This window comes from Taurulus bubalis (genome assembly GCF_910589615.1).
Source record: "Taurulus bubalis genome assembly, chromosome: 2".
Classification (NCBI taxonomy): Eukaryota; Metazoa; Chordata; class Actinopteri; order Perciformes; family Cottidae; genus Taurulus; species Taurulus bubalis.
Genome location: NC_136590.1, coordinates 19,600,814 through 19,625,650, shown reverse-complemented (window position 1 = coordinate 19,625,650; position 24,837 = coordinate 19,600,814). Strand labels below are relative to the sequence as shown.

At 44.6% G+C, this 24,837-nt stretch overlaps 1 pseudogene across 1 annotated transcript; it reads left to right on the top strand.

Annotated features, from left to right (window-relative positions):
* Positions 1–3,668: 3,668 nt before the first annotated feature.
* LOC306733235 (high choriolytic enzyme 1-like) lies at positions 3,669–8,545 on the top strand (annotated as a pseudogene). Its single transcript has 2 exons — positions 3,669–4,344; positions 8,435–8,545. The product of its transcript is annotated as a high choriolytic enzyme 1-like (transcript).
* Positions 8,546–24,837: the final 16,292 nt, after the last annotated feature.

Sequence of the window (24,837 nt, the reverse complement as noted above, 5' to 3'; positions counted from 1 at the left end):
GTATGTATAAGAGAAGTGTTAATACACATATGGTTTGAAAAAAGAATAAACTGTATGGCCAAGTGATTACGAGCTATTTTTTAGTGCCCTTCCACTTGCACCAATCAAATCACTGAGATCCTCAGTTATCACTGCAAAAGAAAAAAGTTTTGATGTGTACTTTTTGTTTGTTCCAATTATGACCAAATGAGTAAAAAAAACTGTATTTAAATTAAATGTTTTCGCACAAAATGTCATGACAGCCAAACTCAAATCAATACCGACAATAGAAAAAAAAGATTAAAAGGTCCATGGCCTAAAGTTTCCTTTAGTAAATAAAAGATGATTGTGAACGCTCGCAGAAGAAGACAAAAAACTCATAGGTGAGAAGTGGAAAGTGGGACCACGAGGTGACTCAACAAGATGTCTAGAAGGAAGACATTATAAGAACATTAAAAGAAAATTAATGTATGGATTAGAAGAAAATAGAAGACAATAATCTAACAGTTGGTCTCTGTCACCATTTACAGCAAAAGCATTAGAGCGACTACCAAAAAGGACTGAAGTCTGAGCTGCATACTGTTTTTTTTTTAAATATATATATTTCAACCGTCCCAAAGTAAAGTAAACTGTCCAAAATAAAAAATGTTATCCCTTTTTTTGTTATTGACTATAGTGGTTATTTGGCTAAAAACACACCATTCAAGACATTTGGTAAGCCATGTTTGTATTTTCATTTCAACGATATTGGCATTAGTAGTTTTAATGCAGTATCAGAGCCAGTGTTATGAAGTTAAACAGGTCATAATTCAAAAATAATGTTAATAATTATAATTATATGCAAAACATCCCCTTTAAACATTGATTCAAGTTTCTCCCCCATAAACACAGCACATTCTCGTTATCATTAACCTTTACTCAATACAATTTTTTTTCTGAACAGAGCTTGAAAGCATCATAATAAACGTCATTATTGGGAGCATTTTGATTGCCTCACAAAGGTCACGCTTCCATGACAACGATGTCAGGCACAGTCCGACTATTGACTATCACCAACGAGTGTTGAAATTAGAGCTCACAGAGTTTACCTGAAGGAGAGCTGGACAGATGGGATTCCACTTCATTTTATTATCAGCTGGAAAAGCGGCTGATGAAGATGATGTGGGCGATAAGCTTAGCAACGAGCGATCCCGGTCCTCGTCTGATGCCGTCTCTCGACAGCAACGCTGAGGAGGAAGAGCGAGGGGTGTTGGCAGCGCCGGGGGGATCCAGGAAGTGGTCATGAGAGGAAGGTGATAAAGGAGATTGGAGAGGCAGCAAACATTCCAGACACCAACAAAGTTTACTGACAGACATTTTACAGGAGTTTACAGCGACTGCCTACACGCTATCGCTAGAGAGACGTCGTTTGAAATTAGTTTTATCCGTTTTATTGGGCGCACGGTGGAGCAGTGGTTAGGGCTGTTGCCTCAGGTTCTGGGTTTCAGCAAACAACCTTTAGATTGCTCCTGAGCAAAAACCTCGTGGTGTGGAGGAAGTATTCAGGTCCTTCAGGGGAAAACGTACGTATACCGCACTGTAAATATTTTTATTTCGTAAGAAAAAGTCCTGCAATGAAAATGTTGCTTAAGTATAATGTATAACAGGATTAAAAGTACATACAAACAAGTCAAACTCTTCATCTGTTTTCTGTGCAAATAATTCCCTTTGAAATGTTGTAGGGTAGAAGTAGGAAGTGGCATGAAAAGACTCCAGTAAAGTACAAGTATCTCCGAATTGCAAATTCAAGTAAATGTACTTTGGGGTCCTGTCAGTGTTGTTTGTCCTGGGCCACTGCAGGATGCTTTCAAAACGCACAACTTTTCCTTTGAAGGCAAGCTTTTCTCTATTTCCTCCTCTCGTCTTCCTTGACTCAATTTTTCATTATTCAAGTCTGATAATGGAACAAGCTAATGTTTTGGTGCGCGGAATTGCATTGTGCGTGTTCATTCAATGTGACAATAACACAGTCAAAGTGTGAACCGCTTTAAGGCAGCATGGAAGAACAAACGCATACATTTACGTTAGCAAAAGTAGGCCTATGAAATTAGGCAATACCCCGAAACATTTTCATGAAATGAAGTGAACGATGGCAGATAAATCATACTAGATATGGATGCTAGGTAACGGGTACGCTGGCGAGTACTAACGCCGCTCTGTCTGGCACCGTTTTTGTTTGTTTTTTGTTTGTTTTGTTTGTTTTTTTGTACTGTATTATTTATTATTTATTATCTTTATCAGTGTAGTTTAGTTCATTCAACGTACTGTACTTTCTACTGCAACGTTTCGTCCTGGATTTGTTTGCTTACCTGCTTGCACCTGCTCTAGTCTGCTACCGTCTACTTCCTGGACAACTAACTGGCTAACTGACGGTCTCTCGCTAGCTGGTGGTTACCGACAAGCCAGCCGGCTCCCTGCTGATACCATGTCCATGCTAATGCTCTCAGGCGCGTTGCCTGGATGGCATCTCGACTGTCCTGCTCCGATCACCTGCCTGCTGTGGATTGTCTTGACGTGCCTGTCGCTTCACCTGCGCTTTATGGCTACCGTCTACTACCTGGACAACTAGCTGGCTGGCCGGTGGTCTCTCGCTGGCCGACGGCTGTCGACGAGCCAACCGGCTCCCTCCTGGACACTCCTGTCCGTGCTCCTTGCTTCTCCGTCGGCCCCGTTGCAGCCACAGAGCACTCTGGAGACCATCAGGACCGGGCGCCGGACCTGGCGTGACAGGGCCTTCAGCTGTTGCACCCCCCCCCTCCTCTGGTGCGCCCTCCCCGTTCACATCCGTCGGGCTCCCACCATGTCTTCAATCGGGTGGGCCCTCAAGGCCCACCTCTCCAAACTCGCCTTCACCTGCTAGCCCCTGTTTTTTACCCTCCACTACAGGACTCATTCTGCACAGCTTCTCCAGTTTTCTTTTGTGCCGGGGATGTTCTGTTTGTTTGCTCTATTGTCTTTCTTTCTTTTTTTTTGTTTTGTTTTGTTTGTCTCTGTCCCATGTAAAGCGTCTTTTGAGCATTTTGAAAAGCGCTATATAAAATTAATGTATTATTATTATTACTATTATTTATTATTATAGATAATATCAGTTGTTCAAAGTCTTATTTAGGACTCGCAGTTTTTTTTAATTAGAAACTGCAAGTGGGTTGTGTGTCAACTAGTTCTTGAGAGAATAAGACACCATCAAAAATTTTGTTTTTATGTAATTTGTTCATATCACAATAACATTATTTAGCAACAGTTGAGAACATTTGCAGACACTACACAGAGTTTGGACATATATACATTAATCGTTCAGCCTTAGTTAACCCACTTTGAAAAATGAAAAGAATTATTGGTCTCACAATTGTGAAGTAATTTTGGTTAAAGACAATTCAAGATGTCTCGCTAAACAAGACCCACCCAGTAACCCCTCGTGTTCATCCATCTAATCACCAGAGATAACAGACCATGTTTGAACAGTAGGTTTGTCTGTAGAGTCCTCCCTGGAGAGGTTTACTTAGGCTTAGCAGTCTGGACCCCTACCCATAATCCTCCTGCAGACACACCTGTATAGGAGTGTATAAGGAGCCTGGACAGAACTGAGTCAAACATCAAGCTTCAAGGAGTCTCTCCACATCAGCTCCACAGCCACCAGACTCACCCTGAAGATGACTCCCTCAGCCAGCCTGCTGCTGCTGCTCCTGCTCGGCCTCTCATGCCTATCCTCTTGAGGAGGAAGGAAGCGAAGCAGAGCCCCAAATGGACGATGATGACACCGTTGACATCCGCACCAGGATTCTGACCTCCAACAACGCCACCAAGGAGATCCTGTTGGAAGGAGACCTGTTGGCTCCCAAGACCATAAATGCCATGAAGTGCTGGTCCCAGAAGTGCCTGTGGAAGAAAGCCTCCAACGGCCTGGTGACGATTCCCTTCACCATCAGCAGTCAGTTCCCCCGTGGGGAGAAGCAAAAGATCGACTATGCCATGAAGTCCTTCCACAAAAGCACCTGCATCCGCTTCCCCCCCCCGTCAAAACGAGTATGACTACATCAGCATCGAGAACAAAGGCGGATGCTACTCAGCTTTGGGCAGAACGGGAGGAAGACAGGAGCTCTCTCTCAACAGCCAGGGCTGCCTCTACCACGGCATTATCCAGCACGAGATCAACCATGCTGTGGGCTTCCAACACGAGCAGACCAGGAGCGACCGCGACTCCCACGTTCGGATCAACTGGGAGAACATCGACCCGAATATGGCCTACAGCTTCCACAAGCAGGACACCAACAACCTGAACACTCCTACGACTACTCCTCCATCATGCACTATGGAAGAACAGCTATGGTGGCGGGGGGCAGGGTTATGCTCAGGTGCCGGCGGACGAGTGGGCGGTCCGGCTCTTGCCTCTTCTGGCCGGAGAGGCACAGACTGCGGCTCTGGGGCTGCCACCGGCAACAAGGCAGGTTTACGCGAATGTGCGTAAAGCCGTAATCGACCGGCTGGGCCTGTCTCCGGAGGACCACCGGCGGAGGTTCCGAGAGGCCAGGCTGGGAGCGGAGGACCGGCCATTTGTTTTTGCTCAGCAGCTGAAGGACGCCGCCACCAGATGGCTGCAACCCAGGGCAGCAGGAGGGGCACAGGCAGTGGTGGAGAAGGTGGTCCTGGAACAGTTTATGGGCGGGCTGCCGACCTGATCGGCGGCATGGGTCCGCTGCCATGGCCCTACGGTGCTGGAGACCGCCACCACCTTGGCGGAGGACCACCTGGCTGTTCATCCCCCCGGTTTAGCGGACAGCAGCCGCACGCCGGATGCAGCCCGGCCGGCACCCGGCCCACGCAGGAGGGCGCGGCCCACTTCGGCTCTGTGGCCAGGGCCCCCTCCCCGGGTCCCCGATACCACGACCACGACCAGCACCGGCACCCTTCTCGACCCACAGAGGGGTCCTCAGACATCAGGGCAGGAGTGTTGGAGGTGTGGGCAACCCGGACACTTCCGGAGGGAGTGTCCATTGATGGAGGTAGGCCAGGTGATTCGGGTTGCCGGCCCTCCAACACCCTCCCCCGGTCCGGGAGCAACGTAACGCGTTCCGGTAAGAATCCAGGGGGGTACACATCAGGCAATGGTGGATTCTGGCTGTACGCAGTCTATGATCCATCAGAGCCTGGTTCGACCCGGGGCATTGGTGGAGGCATTGTGGGTGAAGATTGGGTGTGTGCATGGGGACGTTCACGAGTATTCCATAGTATCAGTCGAGATCAGACACGGGGGTAAAAAGCATAGTATAAAGGTTGCGGTTAGCTCCCGCCTTACGCACCCTCTAATCTTGGGAACCGATTGGCTGGGGTTTAACAAGTTAATGGGGCAGGCAGTGGGGGTGTGGTCATGGCAGACAGGGTCATGCGATATTTGTGCTGTGCTCAGTGGTGACGCGAGTTTGTCCGACACTGCAGACGGGGAGGAGGAGGAGGAACCGGCGGAGCCTCCCGTGGAGACTCCACTGGTTCCCGAGTTTCGCTCCATGGAAGATTTTCCACTCGAGCAGTCTCGTGATGATACTCTGCGCTCGGCCTAGGACCAGGTGATGCGAGTTGATGGTCAGCTGGTGCGCCCTGACGCAGCGCAGTCATATCCGCACTTTTCATTGATTAGGGACAGGCTGTACTGAGTGAGTCGTGACACTCAGACCGGGCAGGAAAACACCCAGTTGCTGGTGCCGAAAATCCGCCGGGAAATGATTTTCCAGGCGGCTCATTATAACCCGATGGCTGGTCACATGGGATACGAAAAGACACTAGACCGGATAATGACCCGATTTTATTGGCCGGGCATCCGGGAGGATGTGCGCCGTTGGTGCGCGTCCTGCCCGGAATGTCAATTGGTAAATCAACCGGCCATTCCGAGGGCGCCTTTGCACCCTCTGCCATTAATGAAGGTGCCGTTCGAGTGAATAGCCATGGACCTCATCGGGCCATTTCACCGGAGCGCACGCGGATATCGCTTTGTGTTAGTCCTGGTGGATTACGCAACACGATATCCGGCGTTTTTGCAAAAAGTGGTGCACAGGCTCTGTTTCAGGTCATCTCCCGAGTCGGAATCCCGAAAGAGATTCTGACTGACCAGGGCACCTCGTTCATGTCACGTACACTGAGAGAACTTTACGGGTTGCTGTGCGTTAAATCTATTCGGAGCAGTGTTTACCACCCACAGACCGACGGTCTGGTGGAGCGTCTGAATAAGACTTTGAAGTCCATGATCCGTAAATGTATTAATGACGATGAACGTAATTGGGATAAATGGCTTGATTCTCTGTTTTTTGCAGTGCGGGAGGTTCCTCAGGCCTCCACGGGATTTTCTCCCTTTGAACTGCTGTTCGGCAGGACTCCACGGGGGGTGCTCGACCTGATTAAGGAAAACTGGGAGGAAGGTCCGAGCACCAGTAGGAATGAAATTCAATACGTCCTGGACCTGCGAGCAAAACTCCACACACTTGGTCGGATGTCACGTGAGAATTTGCTCCAGGCCCAAGAGCGTCAAAAACGGCTGTACGACAGAGGCGCCAGGCTGAGACAATTCACACATTACTTCCTACTTCCAGCTCTAAACTACTCGCCAAGTGGCAAGGGCCCTTTGTGGTCACATGGCGAGTGGGGAATGTTGACTATGAGGTGGTGCGTTCTGACAGGGGCAGAGCTAAACAGATCTACCACCTCAACCTCCTAAAAGCATGGAGAGAGGCGGAGTCTGTTTCTCTGGTGTCTGCGGTTTCTGAGAGAGAGGAGCTGGGGCCAGAGGTCCCAAAATCCACCAATCCGGCCTCGCTCCTTTGTGAAGACCATCTCTCTGGGACCCAGAGAACAGACATTGCCCAGTTGCAAGATACATTTTCTGATGTGTTCTCTCTCCTGCCAGGACACACAAACCTCATAACGCACCAGATTGAGACTCCCCGGGCGTGACGGTGCGGTTACGACCCTACAGGTTACCGGAACCCAGAACACAAAAGAAAAGTGGTTCAGAGAGAATTGGCCGCAATGCTGGAGATGGGGGTAATAGAAGAGTCAAACAGTGCCTGGTCTAGCCCCATTGTTCTTGTTGACAAGAAGGATGGGTCCACGCTTCCCTTCGGGTTGTTCGGTGCCTCAGCCACCTTTCAACGCCTCATGTACCGGATGCTGCATCCGCATGCTGCATATGCTGCCGCCTACTTGGATGATGTAATCATCCACAGCACCGCCTGGGCGGAGCATGTGCGGCAGGTGGGCGCGGTGCTGGAGTCCCTGAGGCAGGCTGGGCTCACCGCCAACCCGGGGAAGTGTGCAGTTGGACGGAGGGAGGTACGGTATCTGGGGTACTACTTGGGCGGCGGGCATGTGCGCCCTCAGGCGGACAAGACCGCTGCGATCACGGCCTGCCCGCGGCCCAAGACTAAAAAAGAGGTGAGGCAGTTTCTGGGGCTGGCAGGTTATTACAGGCGCTTCATCCCGAGCTTTGCAGACCTGACCAGCCCATTGACTGTACTCACCCGGTCCAGTGGACAGAGCAGTGCCAGTTGGCGTTTGAGGAGGTAAAACAAGCTCTCTATGGGAAACCGCTCCTTCATACACCTAACTTCTCTCTTCCCTTTACTCTGCAGACTGATGCGTCGAACAGAGGGCTGGGGGCCGTTTTGTCCCAGCAGGTAGAGGGGGTTGAGCGCCCTGTCCTCTACATCAGCCGTAAGCTATCCGAGAGGGAGGCCAGGTACAGTACGGTGGAGAAGGAGTGCCTGGCCATCCGATGGGTGGTCGACTCCCTGTGCTACTACCTCCTGGGACGCTCTTTCACCCTCTAGTCGGACCACGACCCCCTCCAGTGGCTCCACCGCATGAAAGATACCAACGCCCGAATTACGCGGTGCTATCTGGCGTTACAGCCTTTTAATTTCAAGGTAGTCCACAGGCCGGGGACGCAGATGGTTGTGGCCGACTTCCTCTCCCACTCTCATGGGGCAGGGGGGCGGGGGGGAGTAGGTTAGGCCGGATGGCTCCCCGGCCTAAGGCTGGCGGTGGAGGTATGTGGTGGCGGGGGGCGGGGTTATGCTCAGGTGCAGAGGGAGAGAGGGGGGGAGCGATTCAGAGAACAGGTGCCTGGATGAGGGATAATCAGGCTCAGCTGGGGGCAATTGGTGTCTGTGTCTCTCCCGGTTTAAAAACCAGCAGTAGCGAAGGAGGAGAGGAGGGCGACGCAGCTGATCGAAGAGCAGGAAGCCGAGGCGACGGCGCGGACACGACACGACAGGATCCGAGACCAGCAGGCAGGTGCGCCCAGGGGCGAGGCCGAGAGCGCACCAGACAATAAAGCTTGTTACGAACCCCATCCCGAGTGTGTTGCCTTGTGTGCCGCCCAGAACTCACGGGGTAACGCAGAGTCGTTACAACAGCCTTCTCCATCCAGTACGGGAAAGACTCCATCACTCCCATCCCCAACCGCAACGCCCAGATTGGCCAGAGGAAGGGCATGTCCAACTGGGACATCAAGAGGATCAAACAGCTTTATAAGTGCTAACAACAACGCTTCCAATCCCTTCTGATCCAAAGTTATCATTCAGCTAAACAATTGAAATGTTTTCCAGTTATCTGTACTTAAACAACTAAAACCTGCAGTTCATTTGACAGTATACTTGTAATATACACAAACTAAGTAAAAATAAAATAGATTAGCAGTAATTGTCTGTCTGGATTCTCTCTTTTGTTTCCTCCTTATATTTTGGCATTTGTCCGTCTTCCTTTCCCTCCATACCTTTTGATTGATTATGACGTTGTAATATCCCATTGAGGCCCATATATTGTGACAAATCAGCTTTAAAACACCTCAGTAAAAACGCTTGATGAATCATCAATGGTTGTTTTTCAGTCTCTCAGTTGTGGCTTACTCACCAAGTTTGTCACATGCTCTAGTTGTGCATTAGTGTGGGGTGGTCTCGACAGTACAGGGCATGCGTTTTTCAGAGAGAGCAGTGATGCATCCTATCGCCAAAGCCACCTGGTTGGTCAATGGAGATAGTGGGCTGATCACGTAGTTGGTTCATTACCGAGCGGTACCTGCAGTACCAAGGGTAGGACGGGACAAGTATCTGGTTCTGGCTCGAGTCTGTAAATACTCATTACATACTCATGATTAAATAACAAGCTAGTTTGAGTATGCAATTTTCAAGCAGAGGCCTAAAAATAGGTGGGTTTTTAAAAGATTTTAAGCGTCTTAATTTCTCCCCAGCTGACTGGGCGTTAAATTAACCAACCAGATTCTGCACAGTTTTCTGAAGCCAATCACATCGTTGCTGTCAAACTTTAAAATAGGTGATCCTCTCTGCTGCCGTTAGTTGTCATTTCAGCTCAAACCAGTTGCGACCCTCCACTGTCACCAGATTGACTGGGGTGGAGCAACTCCCTTCTTCACCACCACCACCACCACCAGTGTATGGACTACGGGGGGATTCTGCCTTATCTGACCTCAGCATCAGTACCCCTTGATTATCCTAGCCCTTGATTATCCTATTTTCAGGATTGACTCCAACCGCCAAAGACTTTGCACTATTCAAATGTCAAGTGTAATAAATGATTGTTCAATTCTAATTAAGTCTCTCCTGATTGTACTGTGGTTCATGAAACCACTTGTTTCAGCTCCTTTCTCCTTTCTGTTAACATCATTGTTGGGCAGTTAATTCATGTGTTAGGATTCAGATCATATTGGGCCCTTAGGTGTCATTTTCTGTGCCTTCATTTTGCATGTGTTGTTTTCTGCCTGCCTCAGCAGTCGTACCCTCTATCCGCTACCACGTAAAAAATAAGAATATACTGACTTTGAAAAGATTATCATAACTAAATTATATGTTTGGAACTCAATGTATGGAACTCGAAAAGGCAAAAAAGATAAGATATCATGAAGTACTTCATTTCTTATTTCATTTCCTGTATTTTTTTTCTTCTTAGTGGCCCTTTCTATGACACGGTTATCATGACTAATAATAAACAAGTTGTTTTGATATTTTTCGTGCATTTTCCTTTACCACAAGACTCTAGAACCTCATCCAGGCCCTCATCTTCTCATATGTGAAGCCAATACTGAAGTGCCTTAAACTTTTAAAATGAATGAATTTGGTGTCGGGGTAGCAGAAACTTACAAACAAAAAATAAATATATGAAAACAACAGGGATGAAAGATAAAAGATATATACAATAAAAAAAATATAAAAATAGCTGGGATGATATGTACAGCAGATATGTTTTTTCTTTTGTGCAAAATATATATGTGATTAATCAGTCAACAGAGGATCTGGCAAGCTGTGTGTGTGTGTGTGTGTGTGTGTGTGTGTGTGTGTGTGTGTGTATGTATGTATGTATGTATATATATATATATATATATATATATATATATATATATATTTCTTTCTTGAGCTATTCCCACAGTAAACATTGTGAACATGAGTTTTATGATCCGTTGGACCACTAAGCAGAGCCGTATACGTCGTCTCTACTTCACTCATTCGCCGTCCAAATATGGTCACTTCCGCAGACCGGATGCAACAAAAAACACGACGGCGACGATCAAAATGTCAAACTTGAGGCGGTTTCAAAACGGCGGTCCACAAACCCATGACTACATCCACTTCTTATACAGTCTGTGCAGAGGAGCCTCCTCACATGCCAAGTGTGTGAAGGACTCTGAGGCCCCCCCACTTAGTATCCATTTCATACCAGCAGACTGCATTTATTCATTAACGCTCATATTTGAACAATTCATCATTCAGTGAGCCATTATGCACAAGCATGCTATCCCATTTCCAATAAGAAGGTTCTTATATAACTAATCCGCAACAAAGCGAATCAATATAGATCATGTGACACATATTCAGAGGGGTATCTCAATAGAGTCCGGCTCCCCACAGCCTGCATTGGATCTGCTTTTTTATTTTTTTTATGTGAGAGCTGAGAACAGATTTCTGCAGCCAGTGTAGCCTTGGGCGTGCTTTCGGGGGGCTTTGGGCACGGGCTTTGAAGCAAGCTGTGAGGGCCTGACCACTGCGGCTTTCTGGATGTGCCTCCACGTGTCCGTGTGTGTGTGTGTCCATGTGTGTCCGTGTGTGTGTGAAAGAGACCGAGACTTGAGAAGATTTCTTTTTGTTCCCAAGAGGTATTTTCTTTTGCTTTTTCCAAAACAGCGCATGCGCCACATGTTCTTGTCAGATGCCTCATCTCCGTCCCCACGGAGCGCTCGTCGGCATGAGGGTGCCTCACATTTGTCCGTGTGATAGATGGCAATTCTTCCCGCGAGGACGGTGGACGAGGACGGGAGGGTTGACACTAGAGCTAAAGCAATACATGTCAGCTGTACGTCAGCGCGCTCAACTCTCCAGAGACTAATGCTGAAGTAGCTGATGAAGGTCACCATCTTGGTAAACTTCCCACGGCGGACACGATGTGCCCCCATTTCTTTCATCCGTTTTCCTATTTTTTTTCCCTGTGATTTACTGAGATTGGCTCACGGATGAATGGACTGGGATTTTCCTGCACGCAGGGTTGGCTTGATTTTTATTGGTTCACAGGCAACAGCGGGCATGCATCTCTTGTTCCGTGCTGTGCATTTTATTCAGTCAATGAAAAAGCAAAGAAGAAACAGCTGGGCTACAGTAGTGGGATCCCTCCCTCTCTCTGTGCAGCTGACTGTACCGAGCCAGCTCTTAGATGAGATAATAAAATGTGCTCTCTCCAGAAGGACATCATGTACTGTACCACATGAATAATGAAAACGCTCTCGCAAACTTTCAGCCGAGCTTTGCACTTGAACAGAAGAAATACATCCTCCTTTCTAATCATTTAAATTGGACTATTTTTATGGCCTCAAAGTGCGTTCAAACTTAACTGCTCCTGACATCTGTGCCGGTTAAATTGGCTACAGTTAGCTACAGTTGGTAACACTATTAAAAATAGCTTTTTGTCATATTTGCTCAAAGATTCTTGACAGATAATCAGTGATAGAATCTGGTTCCTCTGCCTCCTTTCAGTGCTCCTAATGGCATTTGTAAAGATTCCAGCGTGCCTGACGGGAAAAAACCCACCGAGCCGCAGCCGTCAGTCACTGCTCGCGAATTCCGATCACACTGTCAAACTCGGCCTCGCTGATCCAATATGAATCAAGATCCTGTTCGCAAATGCCAATTGGGACAAAGCGCAATGCGGATAAGATATTATTAGTTTTTTTTTGCAGTTGATAAAACCCCTCTCTGTCGAAGGCACAAGAGAACCTAAAGCATATACACAAAATATCTTGCATAGCTTGAAAAAGCAAAACATAACAATTCATAAACTCTCTTACTCTCTTTCCACATGCAAACTACACACTGATGACACAATGACTTTAACTGCAGGCGACGTGAGCATAGTTACTGTATTGTACTGCAAACTAGATATGGTGTGTTGTAGTTACAGACCTCTAACTCTTCGAAACTGGCCTCCATTTGTTGTGCACACCAAACCTAAGCGGTCTGATTGGTTACGTATGTTTCCACAGATGCATTCTGGGGGCAGGTGATTGATAATTGAGTGCAGAATTTTTTCCACTTACTACAGGTAGCTCAGTGGCTGGCCGTGCATTTTTCGACTTAGGCCTTCAGTGCTGTTCACATCAACAAGAACCAGTCACATTCAGTTATGTAGCAGAGGGTTTATCTTGCGCCTATACTTCACTTTATTAATAAAACAACAACACGATGCTGCATAGTTTGCACAAGACAGCAACCACTTTTATTCTCGTTCCACACTTCACGAGAACATTTCCTCTCTTTCCGTTTTTCCCTTCACAATAAATGCCCCAGAAACGTACATCAGAACATTGCTTCCAAGAGAGCTGTTCAAGTACTCAATATAATAGCTTACAGTTATAATAAAACATGACAAAACAATCCAACAAGGCCAGCAGTGAAGGCTTAGCAGGCCCTGACTGCCCATCACTGCCGAAAGGCTGGTGGAACTAACAGGGCCACTTATAATTAATTAAGAGTATCTCTACAGTGAATCAGGCTGTGCACATAATATCACAAGGAAGTAAAAAAAAATGGATATGAGTTTACAGATCAGATGCATCGTATGTTTTCCCTATTCCATCTTTGGATAGATTAAGAATACGTTGATTACATGTTTTAATCCAAATGTAAAGCCAATGATATAGTACATTATGGTTATAATGCTTGCTGGTGGAGGCACCCGTGGTTTCTGTAGTGGAATCTGCTGGAGTTTGCTGGTTCTTGGGCTTGACGATTGTAAAAACCTAAAGTAGGTAAGATGTGCTCCAACGTTGATTACTCGAATTAAAAAGCAAAGACTCTCACTCGATAATGATGTAATCAAATCTAAACTAAAACAAATATCAGGACTCGGGACTCGATCGCTATCAGTTCAGACATTGTTTGCGTCTGCAAAGAAATAATGTAAAGTTTATTGGACGCACAATTTGCTCTGGATTCTGCACGAGAGCTTCAGACGCACAGACACAGTGCTGGTTTTACACCTCGCAGGCACTGTCCTCTCTCTCCACTCTGACAAGAATCAGTGTTACATCAATGCGGCCTGTCAGCTTTTCTCTGTTCTGTCAAATTTCGCAGAAGGCAAACGCCTTTTGCTGCATTTCATTCTGGTTGGAAAAAGAATACTTGAAAAATGTGACGTGGTGGATTTTTTTTTTTTATGGCAGCAGAACCACTCACGACTTTCTCATGCAGATCAGTGCTTACACGAGTCAGTCTCGGACCTCAACAGCAACAACATTACATGCAGAGCATACACCATGGCACATGAAGGCTCTGTACAGTCTGTGGCAACACATGTCCTGGAAGCGTCTGCTTTCACAAAAAAAAAAAGTAAACAACAATGTTGGTGTATAAATACAATAATCATGGTCTATTTGTGTCTTGTGGGGAACAACAGAGTCAAAAGCAATAGGAATTCCTTTGAGCTAACATTTGGCTTACTATTACAACTGTTTATCAGTTACTTGCAGCTAACTTCAGGCTAACTAATGTGAATAAAAGGAGAATCGGTGCTCCACCTTAAGGCGAGGTTGTCGGCTTAACCTCCCTCACTGTCATCAGCAGGTGGCAAGCAAGGAATAGGAACTTGGTCGGGTCTGAAGGAGTGGTCGCATTTATTCAATTGGGTGTGTGTGTTTATTTATTTATTTTTTCTATGAATGGGTGGATGCCATTTTTGGCATCCCATCAGTTTTTAATGACCTTTAGGTCAAGTTTGATATCTTTTGACGAGACATTAAATGTCATTGTTTATTTTGGCGGAATGTTAACATGGAGAAATACTCTTGTCCGGAACTACCATGCGGTTTCCACGGCAACTGGCTTATTAGCCCGGCCTTTGCTGAAACCAAGTGTTGGACATAATCTATATTCTAGCCTTTGTGTCAGCCGTGTCATGTGCACCGCCGCTCAACCGCTTTCAGTCCACACACACACACACACACACACACACACACACACACACACACACACACACACACACACACACACACACACACACACACACACACACACACACACACACACACACACAGAAACAGGCTTTTTTTATATGCAAGACCAAAATTATTGCCTAAAGCTTTGGGCAGTATTAACATTTTAACTGGTTTGACAATTTAGTTGCTCACTGTTGATAGGTTGAGGTTTGGACAAATGCTGTGTAATCTGAAGACACAGACACACAGGCCCACACACACACACTTTTCACAATATACTGTATATGTATACTTATACTTTTTTTTAAATTTGCGTCAAAGTTCAAAGTGCTATAAATACACGGATCTTGCCGCACAAACTTCAGGGTCTTTCCCTCGTCATTCAATCCACTGCGGGTGCAACTTTGGGTTTAATTCGACCACTTTGAGGCCTGGCTTCAAAACACAACAGCGGCCCCGCTCGTTCCATTCACGAATAAATGCTCCAAAGGCTTGTGTCATATCTCACCGCTGTGCAGGAAAACCTGCTGCCTAATATTGGAAAAATAAATAAATGGACAAATAAAGCCATTCATAATCTCCGCACTAGATGGCCTCGCGTTTCACACAGACCCCTTTCGCGTGGCTGAATTATTCATCCGCTGCATTATTCAACGAAGCGTTATTTATCCTTTTCCTTGGGTTTTTAATCTTTGCCAGCAATGACTTTGTTCCAATATTAATGAAACCTGCCCTTTAACAAAGACATCATCTTTGGCAGGGGGAACGGGCACGGAGCTCCAACAAGCAGAATGAGCAATGGCTTTGTCACAACGGCTCACTGCTGCAATGCTTACCTGTCTGCAGGCCTCAGGAGACACGCAGGACTTTCCTACTTATTAGTGGACTGCTGCTGTCTTTCACTCATGTATTTTTGATGCCGTTTTCTCGAACGTTGATGTTGAATAATAATTCGTACTCTAATATAAAGTTGCACGTTTTTTGTTTCAGGTCCTGCATTTCTTTGTTCCCTCCCTGAACTCCTCCTGTCAACTTCTGTCTGCAGCTGCAAGACTAACTTTACTGAAAAGAGGCCATGTGCCCACAATGACTCATGGAGCGTGCGCGACTAAAAAGCTCTTTTTTGGGGTTTCCAAAAGCTAATTTGTCCCTCTCATAACTTCTCTTTGGCAATCTGACAAATAAGTGTCAGAATAAGTGATTATTTTCACCTACTTGGAGGCAGCGCAGACATCACCGTGACTTTGTGTCCGCTTGTTCCTCTTTCCCCTCCTCTTCCTGCTCTTTTTTTACTTTGGATTTTAGATCCTCACTCAATGAAAAAAAATGCTTATCATAATAAAAGAAGAGGATGAAAGTGAGAGAAATACTACGAGAAAGAGGAAAAAAATTAATTAGTCAAATTGGTCCGAAAAAATGTTTTATATAAATGTTTTGAATTTTCTTTCATTATTATCAACAATTATTAAAATGATTGAATATGGAAAAAAGAATACATGCATTTGCTTCAGTTATGTATACATAAAATAGATAGTTATATATAAGTTAGTTATTTATATTTATTAATTTATATTGATTTTATTGATATAAAAATGACCAAATTTGAGTTGTGTTATGGGTTGTCTTCCAATTTGATAGACTATCAGAGCACATTTGGTCTGGACTGAGCCTGTGTCCTGTGTTTCCAGGACGAGGGATCTGTGTGTCAGTCCGTTGACTGACACATTATGTGAGCTATGGGAGACCTGATTTATTCTTATTTATTTATTTATTAGAGTTATGCAAGTGGGTGACCCAGTTCTCCAAGTCTGTCTCACATTGGGGCTACACTCACACGACATCCAAATCGCACATTATTAATGAGGAGATGTGAGGAAACGTGAGGAGGCACTCTTTAAGTGGAGCTAATGAATTGGACTGAGGAACACTTCTCCTCATCGTCAAGCCAAAGCTGAGAGTCATTCAAGTGGTTCATGGGGGTGGGCCAATGTATGTGGGCGGAGCCAAAGAGCTACAGGCCTGGTTGCCAGTTGTCAAGACTGACGGAGTTAAACTGAAACTGGTGCAATGTCTCTCGTCAACCTCCACTTCTGAAGAGGGAAGACAATGTTGAGTCGGGCAGGAGCAATATCCATTGTTATGGAATAAAATAAATAAAAAAATCATTCAATTGAACTTTGAACTGTCACCACCTTGATTTATTATGTGTAACTGTAACAAGTAACATGAACTTGGTTGTTTTAAGGCAATCGGTTTTCATGGTTTTAACAAGTAAATGACATTGCTGTTCAAGTAAATACAACTGATAAATTATAAATTGCAGGAAATGTCACATTAGTTAGCCCAACTTAAATAAATGTGTTGTTTGGAATACCCACAAAGTATGTTTCACTTGACTTTCACTTTAGTTGTTTGAAATAGTTATTCTGAGTAGGCAATACTAAATCAAGGGTACATATTAAGATTTAATTAATGTGTATATTCTACATTCACAGAATAGTCCTAAGACGAGTTGGTTGGTTATGACTGTACACTGATGCACCTGACAGCACTGTGAGCAAAGGAACCGCTGGTATTTGTCTCCAATTTAAGTGATGCACTCTGTCAAAGTGCAGCTCTGGACATCAGAGCCACTGCAGTTACTGGTATTAAATATGCAGACTCATTTGTTGTTGTTGTAATTTTCGTAAGAAAATGCAACTTAAATGAACTGGGTTATAATATTAGCGATGCAGGTAGCTGATGGTTGAGTATAAATCACATTTTTTATGCATTCCTGATGAATAATACAACACGTCTCCTGCTGCCTTCATGACACCGAGTAGCAATTACTTTTTTCTTACGCATGAGGAAAATTATCATAACAAATTAGAAATGCTCTGGCAGTATATTATGGTTCACCTTAAACCTCTGGAGGATTTACATTATCTTGTGGAGGAAAAAACTACCGTCCAAACTGGTTGCTACAAACCTTATTACTAAAAACTGTGTTTTTGTTAGATGTGATGGAAGTCGTGAGCCAACTCTGCTTTGAGATCGCTTTGCTGTTGTTAAACCACGCCCCCATTTACTTTAATTCATCAAGACATTTTGTCTGGTTTGGGATTTTTTCGTTCACCGTCCAACATTACATCCAGCAAATATGATGTAATCGTATTAATGTTGAAGCGAGGATTTTTTTTTCCTTTCCATCACTTCCACGACAGCACAATCAACATTACCACAGAATGGAGCTGCTGACATCCAGCTCATGTGACCATGTTTTTTATATTTTTTTCAGTCTGTATCAAGCCTCATCATAATTTCCAATCATTATTATTATCATTATTATTATTATTATTATTATTATTATTGTGGTGCTTTGAGCGTTTATAGTCTTCATCATCATGATCATTTTCCCAAAGTCTTTTTTTTTTGTCTTTTCAAAAACTGGTTTTGTATGAGGACAGGCTGTTGCTATGTTCCAAGTGAAGTGACAAGAAGAATGTGAAGAAGAAGAAAAAGAAAGAAAAAGTTTCCACAACTTACAAGGCGGTCTGCACTTTCATGTCAGCCAATTCAACAAAGCACTGCAGAGTCCACACTGTGTGGAACTCAGAACTCTTTGTTGATGTGGCTTTTTGAATGCAATATGGAGAGCAAGAAATAGGGGTCATTTATGGCTGGCACAGAACGCATCAGAGTAGAGACTCCGTATGAGAAACTGAATTTGCTCTCATCTGAGAAGCACAACTCGAGTCTCTGAATACAAATGGAGAGGGAGGTCTGAGGAGAATACGGCTCCGGCTCTTCTGATTCCACCAGGATTGGATGTACCATATTTCCAAGTGAAGTGCTCGCCGCTACCATCCTCTGCCCTTCCATCCTCTCCTGCTATCTCACTTTCAATTATTAGTTTTCTTCCTCCTTCCAACCGTGTGCAGTGTGAGGGGGGGGGGGGCTGTGACGAGAGTAGAGGTGACGTGACCTGATATATATCAAATCAGCCCTAACAGAGGACAACTCATCGCAAAGAGAACAGCGTCACAGGAGCAGCTGCCTGATAACACACAATCAATGAGAGACACAGGTCAGCCTGCACATGTTGATGCCGGGAGCGGCGCTCTAATGAGGCTCCACGTACACGGAACAAAGGCACGGAGAAGATGGATTTTAGGATTTTATAAGGACGCAGGGATCGACACGAAACCTAAAAACACGACATCAGATAAGACCAAACAGTATTGAAAAATCTGAAAAACAACATTTCCCGTAAACATGTGACTAAACACATTTTTTATTCACAGCCGTGGCTCCCTGACGTTGTTGAATCAGAAATGGAGGGGAAAAACAGATATAGTATCCGTCTGTGGGCGCTCAGCACTCTTCAGTATACCTCATGTTTGTCATGGGACTGGGGAAACGTGCATCAAATCTGAATCATTATGGAGTTATTTCGACTCCCCCCCCCAACCCCCCGATTTCTGCTTTCTTTGATGAATGGATTTGCATTTATATAGCGCCCGTCCAGTCCTTTTTACGCTTTACGCTCCATGTCAACGTTTACCCATTCACGCTCATATTTGTAGACCATCAGGATGTAAATTAATACCGACTCGCATACACAGCGATGACTCTGCATTTCGGGAACAATTATCTTGCCCCAGTGGCACTTCGACAGAGCCGGGGATCCAACGACCCGAAGGCCAGCCGAGTCACAACCAAGAGACAGACGGGACTCAAACCCAGTACAGACTCCGCCTTTACGGTTTGAGCTCTACCCAGTGAGTGACCAGAGTGCCGCGATGCGATTCAGTAAATGCAGCAAGCGCCTGATGTTATGAAGACACAACGGCGTTTGGTTTGGAGCTTGTGACCTTCCAAAATCTCAGCCCCCCCCCCCCCTTTCGATTTAGGATTCTGTTAAGCGACAAAAGAAAAATCCGAGAATGACCTGTCAAAGATGCCTAGCAAATCTAGGTCTTGCAGTGGTAAAGCAGAAATCCTTTGCCGATGCTTTTAATGTTTAAAACGCCACTAGGTCACCCGTGCCTCACAGTGAGCATGAAAGAGCTTACTAATCAAACGTGTCTCCCCCACGTGGCCTGATTCTGGTCATTATAATGATGTTTATGTCACTTAGTCATTCCCCTCGCTCACACTTTTTTTGCACTGCATTATTTATATATATATTTTTAAGCTCTTCCAGTTTTAGAGCCTCCCCAGACATTGAAACAGTTGATTCTGCATTTGTATATGCAGATATGCAGATCTGCTTATTTGTAGGTTGCTGGAGATATCCTCATGCCACAGCAGTAATCACCTTTAATGTTGACCGCCGCCGATCATCTGGGGCATTCGACCATGACCCTCAGTCCCGCGTTCGAGCAGTTTGTGGAACGTTCAACCAAGATCAATATGAATAACTGTACATTATTCCATGTGAATCCATGGAATAGTTGGGTTATGTCAGTCTGGACCAAAATGCACTACTGAACAACCAACATAGGGACTGTGGGTCAGTGGTCCTTCAATCGGAGGATCGGCGGTTTGATCCCCAGCTCCACTAGCCCATGTGCATGTGTCCTTGGGAAAGACACTTATCTGAGCTGTATGAATGTTAGATAGTCCTGATGGGCAGATGGCACCTTGCATGGTAGCTCCTCCCATCAGTGTGTGAATGGGTGAATGATGGAAAGTAGTGTTAAAGCACTTTGAGTGGTAGGAAGACTAGAAAAGAGATATACAAGTACAGACCCTTTACCGATGCCAGGCCTAGAACAACAAAAGTGAAAGTTTCAATGTGCCAACGTAAAGTCATTGAGGATCCTTTGTCATGGTGGACAAACAAATGAAACACAGTCATATATGACTATGTAACACGAGCTGGTGACGCAGAATGAACAAACATAAGACTTTGAAACCTGGAGACCAAAGTTTGTCTGCTGTGTGAGACCAACAGTCAGCATTGTGTTATTGTAACTCATATGCTGCGTTCAAGTGTTGCGTGTTATGAATTTTGTGGTGGCAGCGTGTCATTTCAAAGAGTTTGTGGTCGTGTCATTTATTTCTGAAAGATCACTTTTTTGCAAAAGTATTTAAAAATAGCATGCATTCAAAAATCCTTTAACAATTGTTATTCAATAAAATATTCAATGTAAGTGTAAGTTCATAAACTGAATTTGATATATTCTGTATTAAATCAGACACTGATGGTACGGTGCTTTGTATTACATCTTTTCAACCAACAATGATTTGCGCTGGTTAGGGGGTACTTGGCTGAAACACCTATTTCACAGGGGGTAACACTGAAAAAAGGTTGAGAACCACTGCTCTAACCATCCACCAGATGCCCTTGACTCTCTGCCAGTCCCCTGCTGGGGCCAAACATTACTTCCCTTGCCAACATGCATGCACATGTTTTTGATGTATAGAGTTCTATTGTGGAAAAACTGTAAGCGCTGGCTGTTATCAGAATACTAGATTTACAGTATTTTCCTCTTAGTATCCTTGACAACCAACCGAGTATTATTCATTACCACCACCCCGATGATAAAATCTGAATCTGTTGTGTTTCATTTAACACATATTTAATTGACAGGGGTATATAAATAAAGATGTCTAATTGCAGCACATACCTGTCAAGAGTGAGATTAAGTATTACTGTGTAAATGAGTGTGTGTGTGTGTGTGTGTGTGTGTGTGTGTGTGTGTGTGTGTGTGTGTGTGTGTGTGTGTGTGTGTGTGTCAGGTGATCAGCTGGCTGAAGTGATTGAGCAGGATAATTGTTCTGCCAATATGATTGATTTGGAACCGCTCCAGAGGGACTTCAGTATTGGACATGTGCAGCGGTGGGATATGGATGATAGAGGAGTGGAAACAAGCTACTGTGCGTCTATGTCCATTCTGCTGGCCTCATTAATTATGGTGTAACTTCCTGTCTGATAGCAGATTTTGTTTTAGTTACACATTCATTATTTTTAAAGTAAAGATTATATTATAAAATTGTATTAACCACTATTGGGGAAACTCATTTGCCACCAAATCAACTCATACAGACGACAAACAATAGGCCTAAACGCATTATAGTCACAGTGCACAATAAATACAAATACACAGTACAACAAATATATGATGGCATACAGAACTGTTGGAGACGTGATTAGCTGGAAGAAGCTCCATTAAACAAACAAAACATGTATGAGTGTTCATTAATGAACAAAAGACCTTCTGAGTTGCTCCGTAGGACACTGAGGCTTCCTGAGTTGCTCACTCATGAGCTTCTGAGTCCGTTAAAACCAAAGCATAAAGGATGGCGTTCAAATCATAGAAGCGTTTTTTTTAATTTGGGCCTCTTTTCTACAGTGAGCCCGGGGTACCAAACAGAAGTACATGGCTAGTATAATGCCTCTTGGCTTCATCAGACCGAGAGATGTTGCCTTCCATGGCAAAACGCATGACCCGAGCTACTCTACCTCTGATGGGCCGATCCGGATATTCTCACCCAAAGCCTCACTAATCTCGGCATTCATGCTTAAACCTAACCAACCCAGGCAACGAAGGCAACGAGCGACAAGAGACAAAGTGTTAATCAACTGTCCAGGTAGACGCAAAGATATTTGATGGACTGGATGATTTGACGCTTGACCCACTTTGTGTACCTGTGTTTTCACCTTTTAAGTTAACTCCATACCCAAACACATCTCAGTCACATTAGAAACGATTAATTCTTAATCTTGCATGTTGAAAACTGTTGAGCACTGCTCCTGGAGGCCTGTTATATTTTTGCATTAACATTTGATCGCACCCATCTTCTGGGGAAATGAATAATGTCCGCATCCAGCTTGACCAAGCGATGATGGCTGCCATGTTAAGGGGTTTGTTTTTCTCCGTACTGACCATTTATTTTACAAATTCAACGTTATCTTCCCTTTAAGGTGGCATTATCTAATGCCACCCTAAAGTAAGAATCCTTAAAATGTTCACAAAAACCCTGTTTTAAAGTGAGCAAAAGTTGACATGGTCATTTTGTGATTGTAAATAATTTTAAAGCGTGTGTGATGTACGAGCAGGGATGTGAGTATGGGCTGTGTTTTTGTGTATATACTGTATATGGATGTAAAGAGCGCGAAGGACGTGAAGCACCATTGCGAGTTTATACATGTTGAGGTTAGAAACGGTGATGGAAGATGCCTGCCTCCACTGGGAAAAAAGATTGAAGAATTCACCCCCACAATGTTTTGCAGTATGTGAATACATTTCCGTGAGAAACGGTTCTAAGAAGTGACTTCAAAATGAGAACTGATTTTCTAGTAAACCTGAGTGGCAATTCCACATTCAGTCAATAGGTCTGTCAGTCAGCCTGACAATAATAAATAAATACAAATTAAATCAAACTAAATGAAGACACAAATTATATAATACATGATTATTATTCTAGTATTTCTTTTAATGACCACTTGCAAACTGTAGCGTCTGAGAAATTGGAATTCCAACTGTGTGAATAAATAGTCAAATTTAAAAATAAAGCATACATTTTCAAAGACCGATCTGACTCAAATGAATTCAACGTGTTCATATCAGTTTATTATAACTAGACCATCAGGCTGGTAATGATCACACACAACACGGGTTAAATCAAACTGTACCAGCAGATTTGTCCCTTCAGACGGTACAACAGCCAGACTATAGGCGACACGTACACACTGCTGCGCTGTGATTTATCCGCCCTGCTTCACTCAGCCAAACAAGACCTATCCAGTGTTTCTCTGTCTGCTTCATGTCAGATCCTTGGTATAGAATGAAGACAAATTTGTCAGGCTTCAGTGGCGACTGCCGGCAGGCAGTGTGGCAAAGAGGGGGAAAAAGCACACTCAGCAACAAACAACCTTCATTCAACACACACACAGACGCACACACACACACACACACACCCTTTTGAAGGCAGTATGGGGGCAAATGAAGACATCCGTTTGTGTGCATGTACGTGACTGTGTGTTTATGCATGAAGCTTTGAAGGAGTTTGACAAACGAGCAACAGATACAAAAAATAAAAAATTGCTTTACAGCAGAGTAACCTCATGTCCCTGCTCGGTTTCCAGATGTTTCTTTCAGAATAGAAGCATCTCTGTCCGCCATCTTCTTCCCACCACCACATCATCTCTCTCCCTCAAGCACTACAAATTAAGATAAATCAGGTCAAGGAGATTGCGGGCTATTGCTCAGCTGTAATGACTAACAGCCCATCAACATCACCCACCTTGCAACACAACACCTCTGTTAATAAAAAAGAATGCTATCCACCTCCACATCTCTCCCTGGGGCTCGCTGATAAGGGGTAATTGCCTCTTTGCTTATCTGAGGACTAAGATTAGCGGGATGGTGGTCCTGAGTCCGCCTCCCCCGGACTACCAGTGAAACCAGATAACTTTGCCTCAGGGACAGAGGGGGACGGCATGAGCAAATAGTCATGGAGGGCTATGACCAGATAGGATGTTTACGCTAAAGTACACCACTCAAGGAGCGGCATTGGTATTGTATCAGGTTATTTTTTCTATATTGCAGCTGCCCATTTTTTGTATCGGCTCTGTGCTACTTGATGTAATTGCCCTTGTGTATGTGACATGCGGGGGGTGCGCGCACACACACACACACACACACAGGCTTTTTTATATGCAAGACCAAAATTATTGGAATTAAAATGTCCATACACAAATCGCTTAGAGCTTTGGGCAGTATTATCATTTTAACTGGTTTGACAAGTTTCTCACTGTTGATAGGTTGAGGTTTGGACAAAGGCAGTGTAATCTGAAGACACAGGCCCACACTCAGGCAGAGGAATGACTCGATGGAGCAATCTCAATTTGAGTCAGATGCTGAGAGGGGTTTGTTAGTCAGCAGGGTTGGGAGGAGGTTATGAAGCAGAACAGGACTGAGAGCCACCTACAAGCAGGCCTTGCAAGACTGCATTGGTATGCAGCGACTGGTGGCGACCCAAATTAAAAAGGAATGTATTACACAGGATTTTACACTTGGCCAACCAGGCTGAAAAAAACTCATCAATCTGCAGAGTAAGAGATAAGGGAGGGCGGTGGGGTATGTATGTATGTGAAGGGGCACCGGGTACTTGCTTATACTTGTTTTCTGACCTTCTGAAAATCATGAAAACAAATCCTACTATATGCAAATGTTTCCCATTTCCCTTTCTGTCTGCATTAGTGTGACCCTGAAATGCACAACTACATGTTTTCAGGCCACACACTCAGTGAAAATATCAGTACTGCAACCTTTGCAAGGTTCACAGTCTGGTTAAAAGGCTTTGTTTTTCTGGACTTGTTGGTCTTGATTTATGAATGGACTTGG